This window comes from Mauremys reevesii, linkage group 5 (genome assembly GCF_016161935.1).
Source record: "Mauremys reevesii isolate NIE-2019 linkage group 5, ASM1616193v1, whole genome shotgun sequence".
Classification (NCBI taxonomy): domain Eukaryota; kingdom Metazoa; phylum Chordata; order Testudines; family Geoemydidae; genus Mauremys; species Mauremys reevesii.
The window spans coordinates 84,836,368-84,856,099 of NC_052627.1; the positions used below are offsets into that span (position 1 = coordinate 84,836,368).

Genomic DNA, 19,732 nt, shown 5'->3' on the forward strand with positions numbered 1-19,732 from the left:
CATTAGCATATTTCAGCTAGTATAGTCAACACTTAAAATTAAAAAGGAAGAAAACAGGAATTGCATAGGAGCCTTTGAACTTCCAGTCCAGCCCTCCTGAACTATGGAACGCTAGCCCCACATGTTTGAAGTTAAGCACATGATTAAGCACCCTTCTTGTCTCAAGATGTCTTCCTGAATCAGGGCCTTAATTTGAAAAAAACACTTATGAAACCATATTCTACCCTATAGCTTTATAATACACTCATATAATGGAGAGCCTGGTACATTATAACCTCATAGAACACAATTCTATAAACTATAAATACCATCCTTGGTTTTGCATTAACAATAACAATGCTGAAGTAATGGTGTGTCAAGAGCACTATAAAATGACACCAGGTACCATCAACTGTGATAATACATTCAAAATTGCAAAAAAAAATCAATAACACATTAAGTCTTTAGCTATAATAAGCAAAGATAACCTCTGAATGGTTAGCTATGGTCTCTTCCTAGCTGTGAACAAATAATCTATTATGACATATGAAGTAGCAAAGGGGAAATCCATTTCCATCTTCCAGTTATGTTCAGTCCTCTAAAAAATCTATATAACAGTCTGTCTGAAATGATTAAAAGATCAATAACACACTACATTTTTTGAGAATTGTGTTTTGATAACATTTCTACAAATACTGTTCTGGACATCCTTCACCACTTGCCTGGATGCATTATCTGTAACTGTCTTTTAATAGACTGAGACTAAATTATTAGAAAAGAATTGCATCACCAGGGAGTAAGGGTTGTCAGATACCACTGAGATGTAATACATCAAATGCAGTTGTGCACAGCCTTATCTCATAGGCTTTTTGGTTTTTTTAGGATACATTTTTTTTAAAAAAGAGTTTTTAACCCTTGTAACCTACTCTAATTCAGAATTAGTAAAATGAGTGCCAACAACATGCAGTTCCATAGAATTAATGAATCAATGGCAATATCTACATATTGGATAAAGAGTTCAGGACCTGAAAAGGAGATAATATAAACTTTATTTCAAACCAAGCATGTATTTGGTTGTCCCATCATTAATTAAAAAGTTCACTAGGAAAGTATTTTCTTTAATGGCATTGATTTACAAGTTATTTATGGAATTCCTCCAAAGCAGGGTTGGCTTTAGCAAGGGCGGGGCCCGATTCGTACTCACCCGGCGGCACTCTGGGTCTTGGGCGGCTCTTCGGCGGTGGGTCCTTCACTCGCTCCAGGTCTTTGGCGGCACTCAAGGACCCGCCATCGAAATGCCGCTGAAGACCCGGAGTGAGTGAAGGGTCAACTGCTGAAATGCTGCCGAAGACCCAGAGTGCCGCTGGGTGAGTAAACATTAAAAAGGCGCTGGTGCGGGGCCCTCTTGGACGCCGGCATAGGGCCCTCTTAGGCATGGGGAATCAGGCGAATCGACCGAAAGCCGGCCCTGCTCCAAAGCATTGTTTGGTCTTTTGCAAAAGGTAGAGAGAATAGTTAATCTGGATTCTGGAGTTCTATTTCCAACTATGCAATTTACTTATAGTATCCCTTAAACAAGGTATTTAGTGGATCTATTCTTCAGGTTCCCCATCTATTAAATACAAATAAATATATAACTAATAGGTTTGATAAGAATTTAGTGAATGTATTTATACAGTGCTTTGAGATCCCTCAATGAAAGGAATGAGAGATGCTGTATGACCAGAGCAAAAAAGAAAAGGAAATCTGAATTGCTTGCACCTCAATCTCTGCATCAAAAAGCACAAATCACTCACCAAACTCCCACTATTTGAGGACCGTTTTGAAGAGCAGGTCAGAGAAACATCATGGCAAACAAAGATTTGGATGTCTTTGCACGTAGGTGAACCAGATATTGGATTACCATTGCAATGTGGTTTGAAAAATATAGATGATAACCTCCTATCTTCAAGGGCCTACCTGCACTTGAGCTTTTACAAGACCTTATTTGTGCCTGTACCAGTAGGGGTTGCTGCACAATCAACTGTGTCTATAGTCAGAACAGTCTTCCCTGCACAGAACTGGTGTGCATCCCATGCACTTGACAGAGATCAAAATGAGCAAAGACGATGTTGACTAGAAATGTCACAGTGCTGTTGCATTTCAATGATGCCTGTACAAATGTATCTATTTGTCTTGTCCTTTAGATTATTGTTATGCTTTTGAGGTCACAAAGAAATCCAATTTTGTCTTGAAATAATGCATAGTCATTAAATGAACAAATGAATCCAAATATTTCAAAGTGGTAATTTTAACTTGTTGATGGCGTGATTATTTATTGCTGTTTCTATGGCAATTGTTTCACATCATACTTCTACTTGAAGTAGACATAGTAAACTTTTGTGTGTGTGTGGAATGGGGAGAGAGGTCACATTAAATTGACCAAACCGGTGGTGTAGGCTGCTCGGCTATAAGGGCTGACTCAAAACTTCAGCTAAAATTCAGACTCCAACTTCCCTGAAGGTGGAAAAATAACTTCACTGAGAGCTATAGTTACTGTACCTGTTGGCGGTACCTTTCTGCTCCTTTAAGAGTTATTTATACTCCTGAGGATTTTTAGAGGGAGCGGTTCCTGAGCTCCAGGGAAAGCAGGCCTAGCAGTTGTGGGTAAAATTATCTGCTTAGCACAGTGGCGTGCTCAGGGGAGGCTCTAGGATTTCCGCCGCCCCAAGCAGGGCGGCACGCTGCGGGGGGCGCTCTAGTGGTCGCCGGTCCCGCGGCTCCGGTGGACCTCCCGCAGACGTGCCTGTGGAGGGTCCGCTGGCCCCGTGGCTCCAGTGAACCTCCCACAGGCATGCCTGCGGATGCTCCACCAGAGCCGCGGGACCAGCGGCCCTTCCGCAGGCACGTCTGCGGGAGGTCTACCGGAGCTGCGGTCCCAGCGGACCTTCCGCCGGAGCCGCCTGTTGCCCTCCCGCTGGGTCGCCGCCCCAAGCACGCGTTTGGTGCGCTGGGGTCTGGAGCCGGGGGTGTAGGGTTGGAGTCAAGGGGTGCTCACCACTCGTGATCCAGGAGCTGTTTCTGGTACAGCAGTTTATCTCACATTAAGACTATGTGTGCCCCTGGCAATTGTGCTGTACATGGAAAAATAGATCCTGGGAGTGGGGTAGCCATGTTTTCTGGCAGCAGCAGCAGATTTATTATTACCTTTGCAGGCACAGAAGATGAGCTTCCTTAGTACTAATTTCCTGAGCACTGCAGAATTCACAGGAAATTTGCCTTGTCGCTGTTTTATGTGGGTGCACTAAGGGGAAATGCCTTCATGGAACTTTGCCATTCTCCAGTGCACCCATGTAATACAGGACAGGATTTGGTCATATGAATTGATTTCTGGGAGGCCTCAGGCTAATTTTATGTTGCTGTGCTTTATTAACGACACACTCCGTTAAATGTTTCCCTTTAGCACTTAAAAAAAAGTGCATGAGAGAAGACTTCTTGAATGGACAATCACTGTTATAAATGCAATAGGAAATACAGTGGCTGATCCTCTAAGATTTCTTCCAGTAGCAGGGAGTCTAAAATGTCAGTAGCTCAGCTGTCTCAATACTCAAATCTGTATCTGATCAAAACTAGGTTTTCAAATTGAGGATATTCAGGCTGTCATGCTTTCTATTTTCTCAAAGAATTGCTTTCTAATTTAACACCACTTTGAATGCTTTTAGGTCAAGTTGGCTGTAGCACCAAACTGCAAGTTAATTATATGGAGAACTGAAAAAACAATGGGCATACTGCTTCAACAGCCTCTGAAACTATTTTATTCTTTGCCTTTAAAATCAGCCATTCAAGTACTCATGCTGAAGATATTGTTGTTGCATGAAATATTGCTATTTTTCCCCAGTGAGTGGGGAATTAACTGGGAGTTCTGCCACTGATTTGAATGGCTTTCAGGGCATAGTGCAAAGCCCATCTGTTTTTCCAGGCCTCTAGGAAATAGAGGGCTTTGGGCATTTGTTTATTGGGATTTTTGGTAGAGTTTTAGCATTGTTTAAATTAGATTTAATATTATAGTGGCTTATAAGACATTAATTGGTAAAATCCTGGCCCCATTCACGTCAATGGGAGTTTTGCCAATGACTTCAATTGGGTCAGGATTTCACCAGCTATACAGCTTCCAAGAGACAGGCATAATGAGTGCACTCTGAAAAACTCAAAATTTCACCCACAATAATAGGCATGGAGAAAACTCCTTTGGAAAGTTGGCCCAAAGGCCAAGTGAATACTATTCTATTAAAAGAAACTTAAATTTGCATTAAACACTTGCGTTTTCTCTTAATTTGTATTATTCAGTCTCATGTTGGAACTATATGACACTGGAAATATGCTCTGCAAAATAAGCTTTTTAATATTCTATTTGTTTCAATAAAAAAACCTTCATGCATAAGAAAATGAAGGCTATTTTTGATAGCACTGATACACTATAGAATAAATCAGTTTTACATACTGTACTTGTACAAAAGAAAATATTTTAAAAACTGAAAATCAATCCATGACCTATAAAGAAGTTTTGAATAACCTTGTGGGATCCTTTGTTTACCTTTTTTCCAGCTATTAGAGTAGAGAATAATAAAAGAGGCATTTAGTACAAGTTTGACTTGTTTGTTTATTTTCCCATTAGAAAGGATAGAGTGGGACTGCAGATAGAATAAAGTTTACAAAATTAAATCTGAGGTTAGCAGTGCAGCCAAAAGATTTTTTTGAAAATGCTCTGACTTGAATACAACCAGCTTTCTGATTCTTTACTGGGCTGCAGCCTGTGCTGACGTAGCACTTCTAGGAGCAGTATTTCGTTTTTTCTGAAAGGACATACTGCTTCCTTTCATTCCACCAGCCACCAAGCTCAACTGGATGAGCAAAGTCAACGGTGACTTTGAAATCTTTGAAAATGATGTGAGGAGAAACAAGAAAAAGTAAAAGAATGTGAAAGACCCTGTGGCCTTTCCTACAGTGCCTATTTTGAAAGAACAAAATATTGAGAGCACATAACTAAAATCTGTGTTATAAACAAATCTGTCATTCAAAGCTCATTGAAATCATTGGGAGTCATTCCACTAGCATCATTGGAGTTTGAATCACTTCTACAATTCCTTGTCCTGCTGAAATTAATTCACTTGTGTGAGTATTCCCATTAACTATAAGAACACCTATACTTGGTCAGATCAGTTGTGCTTCTAGCTCAAGGGTTCTCAAATTGGGGGTCGGGAACTCTGAAGGGGTCACGAGGTTATTACATGGGGGGTCATGAACTGTCAGCCTCCACCCCAAACCCTGCTTTGCCTACAGCATTTATAATGGTGTTAAATATATAAAAAGTGTTTTTAATTTATATGGGGAGTTGCACTCAGAGGCTTGCTATGTGGAAGGGGTCACCAGTATAGAAGTTGAGAACCACAGATCTAGCCCAGTATCCTGTCTCTGACAGTGGCCAGTGCCAGGTGCTTCAGAGGGAATGGATAGAACAGGGCAATTTAGAGTGAGCCATCATTCCTAGCTTCTAGAAGTTGGAGGTTCAGGGATGCCTGGAGCATGGGGTTGCGTTGATGAACATCTTGGCTAATAACCATTGATAGACTTATCCTCCATGAACTTATCTAATTTGTTTTTGGACTCAGTTGTACTTTTGGCCTGCACAACATTCCATGGCAATGTGAAGGTATACAAGTTGTACATCCTTATGCTTGTTTTTAAACCTGCTGCCAATTCATTTCAATGAGTGACCCTGAGTCTGTTATATGAAGGCAGGGGCGGCTCCAGGCCTCAGCACGCCAAGTGCGTGCTTGGGGCGGCATGCCGCGGGGGGCGCTCTGCCGGTCGCCGGGAGGGTGGCAGGCAGCTCCAGTGGAGATCCGCAGGCACGCCCATTAACTATAATGGCCTTTCACCTTTGTGACTTTTAATTTCTATTCAACTAGCTTCTTTTTTGTGTGGTTCCCCTGTTTGAAGTTAAATGATACTGCGGTGAGTGTCTTTAGCATTTTTCCTCCTACAGGGATGTTAAATTTAGTGACACTATTTTGGCTGTTACCAAGAGGTTCGGCTATATTCACCTCTTGGCCCAGATTCTGTGTGCCAGTAAAGACTAAATCAAGAATTGCCTCACTCTTTATGGGTTCCAGGATAAGCTGCCCCAAGAAGCAATCGGTTGTGGTATCTATAAATTTTATTTGTGCATCCTTCATAAAATGACACATACCCAATCAATATGAGGAAAGTTGAAATCCACCATTATTGTTTTTGTAGTCCTCAGCACATGCTAATCCACCGATTAGGCATAGTCAGGCCCACCTGGTCCATTTTTCTGCCTTTCTAGCCTTAATCTCCCTGTCACCATCCTGGTCAGGTGGCCAGCAGTATATTTCTGCTGCAATAGTTTTATTGTTCAAGCATGGAATTTCTGTCCATAGAGATTCTTTTGTATAGTTTGATTCACTACTATTAATAGTTAATTCATTGACTTTATTGGGACTGTTTATGTGTAAGAGCTAATCAATAAGATTAGAAGTTGCAGAGTTAGGGCTCTTTACTAGAAGCATGGAGTATATTGTGTTTAAGTGGTGCAATCTAAGTTCATGCATGCTGTGAGTCTTTTTAGAATTAATTTCTGACAATCTTATTTCTTCAAATATTTGTGTGTTCAATAACTATACAGTAGTCACCATTCAAAAGAGAGCACTTAGTAGATACCATACAGACATCACAGTTATTTCATGTTTTAAGAATAGGGAAAAATTATGGTATTTCAGACACCAGCATGGTGGAGATTGGTAAATGTTGATGGTTTTCAATTATCTCTGTACTTTAGATTACCATCATAAGTTTGCATCCTTTAAAAAAGTTGTATGCCATGCTAAGTGGAGTTTATTGCAGTAGTACATCCTCCAGCCTAAAATCTCTCAGACTCACAGTCTGTGGCTAGAAGAGACCATTAGATCATCTAGTTTGACCTCCTGTATTGGCCACACAGATCATAGAATTCATCCCGTTACTCCTGTATTGAACTCAGTAATTTGTGTTTAACTAAAGCACATCTTCCCAAAAGGCATCCAGTGTTGATTTGAAGACGTCTAGAGCTGGAGAATCCATCATTTCCCTATGTAGTTTGTTCCATGTAGTTTTATGTCTGTATGATGTCCGTGCACACCCATGCATTGTGTGCAATAAATAAAATTGTGCTTTACTTCTAACTTGAATTTGTTTGGCTTTAACGTAGAGTGGTTGGTTTTTGCTAGGCCTTCGAGGAACATGATTTTTCAAGGAACTTAACAAGCAAATAGACAATGTCCCTGCCCTCAAAAGCATCTACCAGATAGACTCTAGACATGGCACAACAAGTGAGGGGCAAAAACTAAGATGGGTAACAAAGTGAGGAAGAACCAGCTTATGTAGGTAAAATCACATGGTGATTTGTTTAACTCACATGCACTTTTTGGTCTTGTATTTTCTAGGGGGTTTTTAATTTAATTTTAATTACTTTCCTTTATGTTAGCTTAACAGAAATAAATTTTAGAAAAGATTTTAATTAGGCAACAATTGTGGCTTAACAAGCAGACTTTAAGGCTTTCCATAAAGAGGTTTGCTCAGTGGTTAGGGCACACAAGCCATAGGACTTGGAGACCTGACTTAAAGTCCTGCTATTCCACAGACTTCTTGGGTGACCTTAGGAGTTACACACCTAAATACCGCTTCAAAAATTTTACCCTCTGTGCCTCAGTTCCCCATCTGGAAAATGGTGATAATAGCACTTCCCTACCTCACAGGGATGTTGTGAGGTTAAACACGTTAGCCTGTGAGGTGCTCAGATACTGTGGTAGTGGGAGTGATATAAGTACATATAATAGGTGAGTTGGAGGAAGACACAATGTGTTTGGTAGGAAATGGATAGGGTAGTTGGAATGATAGAAGGGAGGGGAGAAACAGGAAGAAGAGACAAAGTTGGAGTTGTAGACAGGAGTGAAATGACTGTTGGCCTTAAAATGTGAATACATTTAAACTTATACACAGAACAAATAATAATCACTGGAGGGATTCAAAGATGGGGTGACTTGGTCACAATGGTAAGCAAGGAATAGTATTTTAACAGCACCCTTTGAGACTGAATGAGGGTCAGGTGGGTGTTAAGAAGAGCAGTAGGAAGGATAATGCAGTAGTCTAGGTGGGAAATGATTAAGGTAAGGGCAAGTAATTAAATCATAAGAATGCAGACATGTTACAAAGATAGAAGCAGCAAGATATTGTCACAGCTTAGATATGGGAGGAGAAGGGCAAAGAATCTGTATCCTGCAAGCCTGGGTGACAGGTAGGATGGAGATGACATCAACAGTAGGAGTAGTGAGAATAGGAATAGGAGTAGTGAGATGGTTTAGGAGGACAAAATAGGTTTTGATAACCATCAATCTATGCATTTTAATTTACAGGCCAACATGTTTAATGTGTCTGAGAACTCCTACTATTCACTATCAAGTCATATGTTCCCCATTTATTAAAGGTGAAAGTGCAGCTACAGGACACACGATTTGTATAGTAATTACTATCATAAAAGTGCTTTCACATTTAATTAAAGGGAAAACTCATATCAAAATAATTATGGTGCTGAGATATTGAGAGCTAAATTGTCAACTGCAGCTTTGATCTTGCTAATTAAAAATTAACCATTTTATAGAAGTTGTCTTAAGTTTCTATATTCTTTGAACATACCAGTACTGTATATTTACTTAGAACTAAATGCTAGAAATAAATGCATCTGATTCTTGATAATTTAGCTTTAAAAATAGTTATTAGAGACCCGTTAAAAAAAGTGAGGCCTTTGATCAGGATAATGTGCAGAAGATTGCTTCTATGTATATGTGACAGAGTGCTGGGAACCAACTGCTGAACCAGTACTCGGATCACTTAAACACTTAATCACTTAAACACCCTCCCCAGGGTGGACCTGACTGTGCCTAATTGGTGGATTAGCATGGGCTGGGGACTCCAAAATAGCTAATTGGCCCATTAATGCAGAAGGTGGAAGAAGGCACAGGAAGGAAGTGGTGGGAGGAGAGGGAAGCTAGCAGAGCCAGACCCAAGAAGGATCCCTGTGGAGAGTGATCTCTTCTGTCTCCAATCTTTGGCAGAGGAGCAATGGATGCCATAATAGACTTGGTAAATGAGTCAGTAAAGGTGTCGGGAAGAGCAGTATAAAGAAACGACATGGTGGTGTTTAACCGTGAAAGGTTTCTGAGTAGTCTGTAGACTGAACAGAAGACAGGAGCTGGACTCACCCTATCACAATATAGTTATTGCAAAACCACATATATTTCCAATGTCATAGGTTCAAAGCTAAAGCAAACACATTAGAAAATGGAGGGTTAACAGCTAATTTTGCTTCAGAGGCCAATGATCTACAATATTGCAATTGCCTCATTTTAGTTTTCTTCTTGCAATTGGATAAAAACTATTATCCATGTCAATGCGTGGAAAAGTCTCCCGTTAAAATTCCAAAATCAAAGCTATTATATCTTGTTTTGTCACTTTTATTGAAAGACGAGGCATACATTTTTCTATAATGTTTGTGGAATTGTAGAAATTAGAGTATTTGTATTAAAATAGCACCTACATGCTCCAATTGAGATCAGGATCACATTACTAGGAGTTCTACAAACACAAAGTAAGAAACAATCTCTATCTCCAAAGAACTAGCAATTTAAATGGACAAAATTATAGAGTGGGAGAAAGGAATATTATTATTCATATTTTATACTGAAAATTCAGATAATGGCCCTGATTCAGGAAGGCACATAAGCATGTTCTTAAGTGTTTTCCTGAAATGTGGCTTAAATGAGTGGCCCAAGGTTGCACAGTAGAGATGGGGACTGAACCCCAATCTTCTACATTTGAGTAAAGGGCTTTTATCACAAGACCATCCTATTTCTAATCCTGTTAGACACTTAGATAGTATACTACTATTTTAATGGGTACGAAAATACAAGCACAATTATTTGGAGGATCACAGATTATTTGGAGGCCCACACTAAGAGACCAGGTTGAGGCCATTTTAAATAAGATTCAGGACCTCTTATTCTGCTTTCTATCTTCCCGGCACTAAGCAGAAAGACTGCACTTATGCTGGCATGAAATTGAAATTCTGCTTGGCCAACTTAGATTTCATGAAACCAGAGGGTCGTTGGTCTTTGCTAACCAAGCTTCAAATGTAACTTATGATAGATGGGGGAAGTTCATGTGTCTTTAAATGTTATTGTGGCAGTTTTTCTGGCTGCAGATTCAACAAGATTGGGTGTTTGCTGAGCTTTGTGGCAAGGTGCTTGACGTATGTTTGCTCAAGCATTTAAGAGCAAGATATGCAGTTTTTATTGAGTTTTTTTATAGACCTCTATTTTGTGAAATCTGTATTTTAATTTCTGTAAAGAACCCAGGTACTATAAGGATTAGAACCACTAAAATTAGTAAAATACTAAATATAGATAACTGGATATCAATTTACATTGTCAAGGCTACTTGTGCTATCAGGCAGGTTAAAAACTCTTAAGAGTTGAGAGAATACTACATAATACATGAGAAGGCCCTAATGTGCATTCGCATATAGAATCAACATATCTTTTGAATAGATAAGATTTACTTGCTCATTCAGAGCTGTGATGCCTATTTCTTAATGCTTTTCAGCAGAGGATCTCAAAATCTTTTAATGTATTTATCCTGCACAATGCTTCTCTGAGGTAGGCATTATTCCCATTTTATAGGTGGGGAACTGAGACAGAGGGAGGCTAAGTGACTAATCCAAGATCATATAGGAAGTCAATGGTACAACTGTCTCCCATAAGCTAGTGTACTTACCACTGCACCATCCTTTCTCTCCTTGTTTAGAAACAAAATTCCCACAGATTCTCTAATCTGTAGACTGTCTTCTTTCTCCTAGATTTCTCCGACTAATCACATATATGTTCCATAAGAGATGCTTTCACTGACATCAGGAATTGGATAGTAGTTACACAGCAGCGTTCTCTTTCTATCACTCTCTGAATTGCACTTCATTAGACTCACTCCCACGTTATCATAGATGAGAAAAGCTGGTTTACCATTTGTACACAGAGACAACATTTTCAATCTTGGGTGCCTAAAGTTAGGTACCTACATTTAAATAGTTATCTAACTTTTGGCATCTGAGATTGAAAATCTCACCCTATAACTGTATTCAATAGCAAGGTTTACCATTTCTAATTGGTATCCTTCTGTGATGTGATTCTTTATTGCTAGTCCTGGTCTTTGAATTCCCTTCCAGAGTTCTGATTCTTTAACAGTAATTTACTAGTCTAACCAAACTTTTCAAAGGAGCATAACAGAATCAGCCTGCAAGTGCCTAACTCCATTAGAATCATTCCAAAATTCCAGCCATATCGCCTATTGATATTAGTGGTAGCTGTGTAAGTGAGGTCAGAACAGGGTCCATAGAGAATTTATACATTCTAATTAGGAGATGGTGTGATACTTATCTATGTAACTGAACTGATTATGTAGTGAAGTCAAAAGGATGTTAGTATTATTGCTTATTATTTGAGTTTCTGTACCCTAAGGAGAGGAAGGTAGAATCCATGCACCTAGGAGCTCTGCTGTCATGTTCCTGATTAATTAATGTGACAATCGCATGCACTTGGGCAGCTCTCAGTTTCAGAATCCAGAACTGATTCACCAGCAGGATTTGCAATGCAGCTGCTATTTATTCAAGCCTCTGCTGTCCAAAATAGTTTGAATGTTAGTCTTTAGGAACAATATGAAACGCTGCTAAATTCTGGAAAGGACTTGGTGGATAATGATTTCTGTTTCTTTCTAACTCATTACTTCAGCGCTGCACCATACATTTCTGCTTCTCTGATCTTCTTGATCTTTGAAATTACATGTGTTATCTTTCATGCAGGCAGAAAATGCCTTGCATAGGTACAGTATCACATCCCTTTCTCACAGCCAGTGTCATTCTAGGTGCCCTCCATTCATTGGTCACATTCACTGCTAGCTGTGGGTGCACCTCCAAATATTGGTTAAAAGTTAACGTCCACTATGCCAGTTGTGAATTTGGCCCTTTTAACTCTATCAGACTAATAAAATCCTGAGAAATACCATTTGGCTATAGTTTCTAAATGCAACTGAAGGATGAATGAACTAGCCTATATTACAATGACCTCACTGCACATTAAGTGGTGGGGCCCATTGGTTGGCTTGTCAGAAAAGGGCTAGAGAGCCAATGAGTGCTGTGGCAGCTTCATATCATGTCAGCGTGGGGATGCTGACTGATTTTTCCCCTCTCTCATTCCCCTGGCCACCTCAGTGATGGGAAGAAAGCAGGGATTACCCATGTCCATGCTGGTGTAAGAATAGCCCTCATAGAGATGAGGACTCAATGGGGGTCGGGTTTCCACACTGACTGTGGTCTGTTCATTCAGCAGTAAGCCCACACTTGCTGAGCATTTAATGTAAGTGGGTCTCTTCATAGCATCTGCAACTTTAGGCTTGTTTGTGAAATGTACTTTGGGGCCCAGTCACCCTGCAATTGCTACAGCAGTTGGGGAAAGCTGCAGTGTGGAAACAAAATGGGAAGTAAGTCAGGTGCCATCTGTAGACCTATGGGGGTAGGAGGAAAGTAGGGGGGCGAAGGCCCAGGAAGGGGTCAGCGTGAGCTAAAAATGGAGGGATCTAGACAAGAGCATCATCTCTTTGCCTACCGAGTGGTAATCCCGGGGTGGGCATTTGTGCCTGGCTTCCAGTGGACACCATAGGTATATTTATACCAAACTATTTTATAAGAGGTACTTGAGAGATGAAGGAGGATTTGGGGGTTTGGGAACAGTTTCTGAATCATTTCACTGAAGTGTCATTGTGGAGGGAGGAATGGAGACTCAAGGCTGATTTAAAGACCCACTCAGATGCTTTTGGGAGATACTGGCTTTATGGTGTCTTATTAAGGCAGAAGGCTTACCCAGAAATGGCCCTTCACCTGGATATAAAAAGAAATAGTGCAGGATATAACACTTCTGGATTTTTTTCCCATTTTGGTGGCAGTGGTCCTCTGGGGATTGGAGTTTTCTAAAAAAGGGTGTGTTTCTGGTGTGACAACATGGAGGTGGTACATGTTATCAATCTCCAACTCTCACAGGGAGATGCAGTTGGTGAGGGTATTTGTAGTACAGTATTTAAGCTTTAACATCTGTTTCTCTTCCAAACATGTGCCTAGGGTTTACAATGGCATAGCTGATTCATTATCTCCTTTTCAGATGGACAGATTGTGGGAGTTGGCACAAGGAGCCAGCAAGCAACCTGAATAGATGCTGCTAGCACTGTAGAACCATGGTGTATGATGACTATCAGTGTAGCAGAGATCGGTAGCACTGTGAACATTTTGGAGATATAAGAGAAGATTTAATGATTTGGGGGCAATTTCAGGAGCAGGAAGGCCTGTCACTAATAGGGCCAATTGCAGAGGAATGGATGCTGCATGACATGGTGGTCTTAGCAACCTGGTGACTGGTGTCAATAACCATCTCCACTCGTCTATCAGGAATTACATATGTCAGTAGGTTGAATGGTTACCTGATACTTGTAGGAAATTTTTAGTTCAGAGGTTTCACCCAGGGTGATCTCAAAGCACTGGTCCTAGGCAGGATACATATCATCCTATCAGTGTTTAATATGCTTAGGGATCTGGTGTGGATCCTAGAGCCCATGTGTCATTGTGGACAAGCGGTGGCCTTGTTTAGGGCAGCATCTCTGGTAGTGTTTTGGGTTTTTTTTGAGCTTTTAGAATCAGCAAACTAGGTCTGAATCCTGCATAGAGTCTTCTGGAAGGACTTGGAATTGAGGGATACACACTGGGACGGGCAATCGGTGATATTAACCTTGAGGAGGTTGAAGGCAGATCAAGGAGGCAGGGTGAATCCTTTATCTTACAGGAGCGTGGCAAGCCTGGGATCAATGCTGTGCAGGCAGGGAAAGTGTATGTGGCATAAGGCCAGGGAGGGATGGGCCTCTCTTGATTCATTGTTGATGGTATGTTGTGAGGGGAACCCCCAATTTGTTAGTGTAGGGATGCGCCCTGGCTCCCAGCCGCGCCTGAGAAGGACGGGCCAGACCAGGCGCCGGAGTGGGCGGAGCCACCGCCGCCCATCCCCGCCCCCCGGAAGTCAAGGGGCGGGACAGGAAGTATAAAAGCCCGGCCCCAGTGCTCAGTGAGGCGGAGGCCTCCGGAGAGGACAGACGTCGGTGCTCGAGCTCCTGCCGGGGCCAGCCTTCCCCGTGCCCAGTATCCAGAGGAGCGCTGGCCTGACCTTCCCCGTGCCCGGTATCAGGAGGAGCCGCCTGAGCGTCCCCTCCGCCCGGTATCCGGAGGAGCCTCCTGAGCGTCCCCTCCGCCCGGTATCTGGAGGAGCCGCCTGAGTGTCCCCTCCGCCCGGTATCCGGAGGAGCCGCCTGAGTGTCCCCTCCGCCCAGTATCCGGAGGAGTCGCCTGAGCTCCCCTCCGCCCGGTATCCGGAAGAGTCGCCTGAGCTCCCCTCCGCCCGGTATCCGGAGGAGCCCATGGTCTGGGACCCACCAGATGATGCCGGCGACGGACAGGTACCTAGGGAGGGGGAGATTGGAAGTGGCCCGGGGGTAGCCGACCCCAGTCAGGCTGCAGATATACCTGAGCCTATGTCAGTGTGTTGCGGTCAGGATCCCCACTGACAGCAGTGAGTCTTTGCCACTGCTAGGGCCCCGGGCTGGGACACAGTGGAGTGGGAGGGCCTGCGTTCCCCCTGCCACCCTTCCAAGGGTGGCAGACTCCCCCTCCCCCTGGCCTGAGGAGGCCTTTGCTATTGTTTAGTTCGCTGCTCAGCCCCTGCCTAAGTGTCTGAGCCTTACCTGTGTTTGTTGCCACGCCCTGAGCCAGGGTTTGGCTATATAGACTGCTACTGTTTAGCTCGCTGCTCAGCCCCTGCCTGAAGGACCTGGGCTCACAGACTCTGTGGTTGCTCAGCCCTGCTGAAGGACCTCAGCCTGAACTAACTTGTTGCCCCACCCTGCTCCAGGGCCGGGCTTATAGACTCTGTGTTTGCTCAGCCCTGCTGAAGGACCTGAGGCTGAACTAACTTGTTGCCCCACCCTGCTCCAGGGCCGGGCTTATAGACTCCGTGTTTGCTCAGCCCTTGCGGAGGGATCTGAGCCCGAGGCGGACTCCTGCCTGTAGGGAGGCGCCCTGGCTCCCCGCCGCGCCTGAGAAGGGCGAGCCCCATACTGGACCTTTACAGTTAGTTATAAGACTGGGACTGACATGGCTGGGGTTTCCAGCATGTGAATTTGGTTCCCACTCACTCAGGATTGCGACAGCAGCAACAGCAGCCCAGCTGGATCTGGGGGCTAGCGCAATTCAGGCAATTGGGTGTTGGCATTCTGAGGCATACAGAACATTGTGTGACTGCAGAAGGGGAATCAGTGTTAATTTTCCTTTGTGTCTGCATTCCAGATGCTGGCAGGTGGGCCAGGCAGACAGCGGTGAAGATCTGTGGGCACAGTATTGTTTACTGGGTGCATAGGCAGGATTCCAGGTTGTCTGGATGTTTGCACTGGGCCTCAGTGATGAAGCAGTCCTGAGCTGGCATGGGGGGAAGGGCATGTTATGGCACCAGCTGATGCCCCTTCTGAACACCTTGATGGCTCGTGAGCAGGCACCAAATATGATTTGTGGCTAATCTTGGGAAAAGTGATTAGGGAACATGTAAAGGGGTGAACTTAATGCTCAGAGGTAAGGGGGCTTGGGACAGATCCTGGAACTCTTTCCAGGTGTGAAAATTACTTGGTCACACATGTTGCAATGCAGCCTGTGGCAGGGAGCTGTGAAGCCCTGTTGGACTGACAATGCTAGGAGGTATGTGAAGAGTGAGGTGGCCAAATACATAGGTGGCATTGTGGGATTTGGTAATTTCTCATTTAGACATAGCATACGGAGATCCAGAATTGTTCAGGGAGGATGGGATCCACCTGTCAGACTTGGAGCTGACACATTTTTGGCTGATATTAAAGAAGACACTAGTAAATGTCTGGGAACTTAGCTAGGTACTAGGCAGGGGGAGGCATCCAACCTAGTTGGTTGCACCTTCTTGTGGTGGATGTCCAGTGCAGGTACTCTGTAGGGAAGGGATACGGTGATCAGACAAAATGGATTGGTAAAGGATTTAAAGGAGGTCTTTTTTTAAAGGAGGGAAAATGGGGGGCAGGAGTGGAGGGGGGATTCAGGGCTCCTATGGCTGGTATGGCAGGGAGTCAACCCCCCCCCTTTTTATAGCCACCCTTAACCCTCATTCAAGAGGGGAGTATACTGAAGTCCCAGCAGCAGGTTGGCTGGGGATCAGGATGGGTAAAGGCAGAGGGCAGACAGCAGCCCTCCATCCCACTGTGGCATATGTAAACAATTATGGAATTACCTGCACTGTACTTGATCTGCTGGGTACTCCCTTTATTTAAGCATAAAGTTGTAGCTTAATTAAACCACCAAACTAATGTCCGTCTTTCTTCCAGCACAGCTGGACAATGCTACATGGGATACATAGATTCAGTAATTACAATAAGTAATTCAGTAATTACAATAAGTCTCTAATTCCTTTAGCTGGTAGAGCGGGAGAATGGTCCAGTGGTTAGGGTGCTAGTCTGGGACTGAGAACATGGGTTACATACCTTGCCACAGTCTTCCTATGTGACCTCAAGTAAGTCACTTAGTCTCTCTCTCGCTCCCTCCATTCCTTGTCTGTAAAATGGGGTAATAGTACTTTTCTACCTCAGAGGGCATTGTGAGAATAAATACATTAAAGGTGCTCAGATATGGCCTCAAGTACCATAGTATATCTTTGGTCTGAGAGACACCATGGAGTGGATACTCACTCTTTCACTGTCGTCTACAAGCTAATTCCAGCAGCAGCGTTAATGGTTGCCTAGTATTTCTTTGTAGATTGAAATGTCAGTTTTTCTCAGGGAACCTAGACGGCCTAGACATTTCTATATTATCTCAACATTAATTAATCAATTAATGGGGTCTCCATCTCTTGCTCTGTAACATAGTGGCAACTGTATTTGACGTAGTTGTATAAAGAGTGTGGTTCCAGAACAAAAGAGAGAGAGTCCAAAGACCCAGAATGAAATCTTGGCCCCACAGTAATCAAAGGTAGTTTAGTCATGAACTTCAGGGGAGCCAGGATTTCACACCCCTTGTCCCCCTCACTTCCAATCTGGAATTGCATTAGGGTTAGGGCCAGGCATAGCAATTTGACCTCCTATTCCCTCTTAGCTAGAAAAGGAGGATTAGGCTACTAAACCATAAAGGGGTTCCTATGTTTGTTTGGTTTTTGTAACTGAAAAACTTTTTGGCCACCAAATAAGTCTTGTAGTATGTTCTGAAGATAATCTAACTTTGGTTTGCCAGCTCCCTCATGTTGCTTAGCTAGTAACAGAAGAAGCCTAGTGCTTTAGCTAATTGTGAAAGACTCAATTTGAAAGTTTCTTAGTTTAGTTATACTGTGCTTCACAACTTAAAATTGAGCATTCTGCATGGCTTAATCGCACATGCACACATAATCAAGAATAAAAACAAATCAATGCAATTGAGTTCCGAACAGCCACTAAACAGGCATCACAGAAATGATGTTCAGACTGATAATTTAAATGAGTAAAGGTATCAAGACACACATTCATGGAATAGTGATCTGGGGATAACTTGAAGTTTGTCATGAAATGACTGAAAACTGTTCTGACTGAATTTAATGAGACCAATTTCATTAAAAGAGAAAAACTTTAAAAAGTGTCAGTCAAGCACACTTTCTTCCAAGACGGTTGGGCAAATGTTTATACAGTTTTGTAGTGCATCTTTAAGCATCAAAAATACCTGGCTCTCATCTTTTTATCTTCACTTTATTCCCTCCACTGCCCTGTATTCTCTGGCAGATCATTATATCATTCTTAGGTTTAGGAATGGAATATTGCTTTTTTTTAGTCCAGATTCTAGTCCAAAATATGAAGTTTTGTTTTGTGTTGCTTTTATCAAAATAGTGAGCGAGAAGAGCAAGGCCAGAGGGTGGAGAATCTAAAAAGCTGGAATAGGAAACATTGGTTTGGTTGCTGGAAGGAGAAGATCACTTCCTGAGAAGAACTGATGAGCTGCCAGAGACTGTCATAATGAAACATGCCGATGCCTCATAGGGGATCATAGTGAGGATTTATTTTTCAACAGGACTTTGAAAGAATTTTGAATAGACTGATACAAAACAGATTATTATTGCCCTGTTTTTTGCTTGTTTGTTTTTTGCTAATCTTGAGTTATTTATAAGAAATTCCTTTCAACTGTGATATCTTTTTTAATGTAAAATGTAATAGATTATTCTATTCTAAACCAGCATTGTATTTATGAACATTTTCAGTCTTTGATTGGCAGCATACAGGCTGAGATAATATACAAAACTGTAATTTTGCCACCAACTACCAATAAGATATTAAAAACACTTGGTCAGGTACCACAAACACCAAAAAAGAGGGCTTTGTGTATTGTTGATATTGCCCACATAAAGAAAACTTGAAGATAAATGGTCTGGAATGTTACACTGGCTGAACGATTTCTTTGTTTCTTTCCTTTCTTATGTTTATGTAACAAAACAAATTTACAGGCTTCAGACTCATTTGTGCTTGTGCTGATAACTTATCTATTGACATGATTTAGGTGTTCTGCTTCTGCAAAATGTTTTGTGTATCAGAGATTTTATCTTTGTTTTTTTTTCCATTCCCTCAAGCTTTTAAAATTCATGCAGATTCTATCACTTCTTCTCAGGCAGTCATTTGCATTCAGGTATTTCTAGTCCCTGATGCTCATTCAGTAGCAGATTATCTTGCAGTGCACTGTGAAAGAGATTATTTATGTACAACTCCTTTTTACATTATGGCAGATGAGATTTTGGTAATTCAGATAGAAAACTAGCTTTAACTAGTCTTCATTATTTAGAATAACACTTCAGGATATACAGTAACTTACTGTAATGCATTTTGTAAACATAGTGAAATCTTAATAGCAACATTTCATCTATAGTCTCTTCTATTAAATATTATATCAAAGGTGGGGGAAACTGGCAATGTTGCGTGTGGATCGTAAAGTGTACAGTACATTAAAATGTAAATTAGTGATATACTGCACAATGAGAACATGGAAACCCATCTGTTTCCTTTGTAGACAGAAAGTAAATGGTACTATTCATGTGCTTAATATTGGTCACATTCTTAAATGCTTTGCAGACTCACTGCCAGGGTGAATGCATTCTTAAATGCTTTGCAGAATCAAGCTCCTATAGATTGACAGTGAGCACATTTTAAACAAAAATCATTCTGGTTTCAGAGGTATTACTGGTACCAGTGGTATTTCCCATTCTAAGTATAGGGCATATCTCTGGAATTGGTAATACTTCTAAAACTGGAATGAATTTTTTAAGTATCTCACAGTCTAATTTTAGGCCACCATATTTGAAAAAATTAGCCTTTGTGAATGGAATACATGAGTTTCTTAGAATTAAGTGTGTGACAGGTTCCCCTCCATCCCCAGGGAGACACTTGGAACTGGGGTACCACTGAGCCTGCCTGGCTCACCAGCCTTTACAATGCATTGCTGAGGCAAGGCAGCCAAGCCCTCCCTCAGGCTTAGACTGCACTTACACACATACAGGTAGGG

At 42.1% G+C, this 19,732-nt stretch overlaps 1 long non-coding RNA gene across 2 annotated transcripts in view; it reads left to right on the plus strand.

Annotated features, from left to right (window-relative positions):
* LOC120407130 overlaps window positions 1-18,539 on the plus strand; it is a 44,622-nt gene extending 26,083 nt beyond the window's left edge. For both annotated transcript variants that reach the window (XR_005599807.1, XR_005599808.1), the window contains exon 4: window positions 18,073-18,539. This is a non-coding gene — a long non-coding RNA (uncharacterized LOC120407130). The remainder of the gene's footprint in view (window positions 1-18,072) is intronic.
* Window positions 18,540-19,732: the final 1,193 nt, after the last annotated feature.